The sequence below is a fragment of the Echinops telfairi genome, unplaced genomic scaffold (assembly GCF_000313985.2).
Source record: "Echinops telfairi isolate 266 unplaced genomic scaffold, ASM31398v2 ScPeMD7_1;HRSCAF=3_0, whole genome shotgun sequence".
In the NCBI taxonomy this organism is placed as follows: domain Eukaryota; kingdom Metazoa; phylum Chordata; class Mammalia; order Afrosoricida; family Tenrecidae; genus Echinops; species Echinops telfairi.
This window is the reverse complement of record NW_022103896.1, coordinates 60,425,204-60,427,446: the sequence shown is the minus strand read 5'-3', so window position 1 is coordinate 60,427,446 and position 2,243 is coordinate 60,425,204.

Genomic DNA, 2,243 nt, shown 5'->3' with positions numbered 1-2,243 from the left:
TGGCACCAGTGTGCCCTCAAATCTTTGAAAGAACCGTATGTCTTCATTTGTCACACATCATCCCTGACAATGCCTAGCTGAGTGTCTTAAAATACGCAGCTGTTAATTTTAAATGGAACCTCAAAATTCTGACTACCATCTAGATGATTCTACCCTATAACAACCCGATAGGACTGACTAGAATTTCCCTTTGGGTTTCTGAGACTGTAAATCTTAAAGCAACAGAAAGCCTCATGTTCATCCTATAGAGTTGCTGGTGGGTTGGAACCTCTGACCTTGCTGTTAGCAGCTCAGCACATAACCTACTACACCTACTACACTGTGTTAGTTTGGATTGACTAGAGAGACACATTCAGAGACAACTCATATGTGTATAAGAAAGAGTTTTATATAAAAGAGCAATTGTATATTGAGAAAACATTCCAATCAAGTCCAGATCAAGTCCATAAGCCCAATATCAGCCCATATGTCTGATACCAATCTCTAAATTCCTCTTCAGACCTACAGAAAACATGCAATGACACCGAATGCAGGAAGATCAAAAGGAAGTGTGAAATGTGTCTTGTCAGCAGGAATGTCTTGCAGGGAGTGAGTGTATCTGGCCTCCAGTGAGCTATTTATCTCCTTCCTACCTCCAAATGAGGTCATCAAGCTGTGACGTGATTGACAGGCTAGACTCCACCCTTTTACAAGTTGATAGGAAACTATGTAAATGGCACATACATCGTTTAAAATGTGTATTCCACATGAACTCCTTGGCTATGTTTCACATTTCACACTTCCTTTGTGTTTGGCATACATTTTCAGTAAAGAAAGACACATATGCAGCAATTAAATAATTAACTTAATGGTCAGAGTCTTTTAGGAATAAGTTGCAATAATTGGCTTTTCATGAGTTTATGCATGTTCTCACAGTAACTATTTTTTACAAAGTGTGACAGTGAGTCACTTTAGAGATTCTGTCGGGTGTTTCCGAGGTAGGGGGAAGAGCCCACGGAGCTCTCATGATGCTGCTTCTGCCAGAAAAATAGATAAAAACAAAAACAAAAATTGCCTTTCAGTTCATTCTGACTCACAGTGAACTTCCGTGTGAAGAGGGAACTGCTCCATAGGGTTTCAAACTTGTGATCTTTTGGAAGCAACCCCCCAGGTCTTTCTTCTGAGACATCTCTGAGGACATTGAAAACACCCACCTGTCTGTTAGTCTTCTAGTATTGAACCTTTTGCAACGCCCAGGGACTCTAGAGTTGCCTAGCCAACGTGTAGAGCTATAGCTAGCTTGTCTGCTGCTGGTGAATGCTTCCTCGCTGGAGTAGAGCGTTTTCTCAGTGAACCTGTATTTTGGTTATTTTTGCTAGACCACTAGACCTTGCTGTGCCATCATGATAGGAGAGTCCATGAGGTGCAGTTACATATCAGGGCAACTGTCTCAGTAGGCAGATGAATGGAATCCCATGTTCTGAAAAGTTGGGAGCCAGTGGAACTGAAGGAAGAGCATACTTTGGGTCCCATGTGTGGACGGTCTCAGCAGAATGACGTTTCCCAGCAGGCCCTTGAGACTCCATATTCTTTGCTTCTTTGCAGCTGATGTAATGTTTAAGAAGTGCCCAAACTAGCTATATAAAACTCAAACTCAAAACCACGGCTAGCGAGTTGATGCCGACACATAGGTCTATAGTTGAAGCTTTAAATATACTATATTATACTGTCCCAAGTGCCAGCAAGTTGGTTCTGACTCACAGAAACTCTTTAGGGTTTTTGAGACTATAAATCTTTATAGGAGCAGACAGCATTAATATTCAACACAGCACCATAGCGAATGATGAAAACAACCTAAATACCCATTCTGGAAGAATGAAAACACACATAAAGACAATAGAATATTACACACCATTTAAAAATTACAAATCTGTGAAGCACCTTGTGTTAGTCCGGGTTGATTAGAGAAACAAATCCAGAGACACTCGTGTGTGTAAGAGAGAACTTTATATCAAAGAGCAATTGTATATTAAGAAACATCCCAGTCCAGTCAAGATCAAGTCCATAAATCTGATATTAGCCCATTTGTCCCATAGTAGTCCATCAATTTCTCTTTAGGAATGATGCAATGATGCCGAATACAGGAACATCACAAGCCAGTGGGTGGAATGCCTTGTGGATCCAGTGGCAGAGGAAGCATCTTAGTGCAGGCATTGGTTTCCACATGGCTCCTCTGGGTCTCCAGGTAGCTTATCAACAAGACT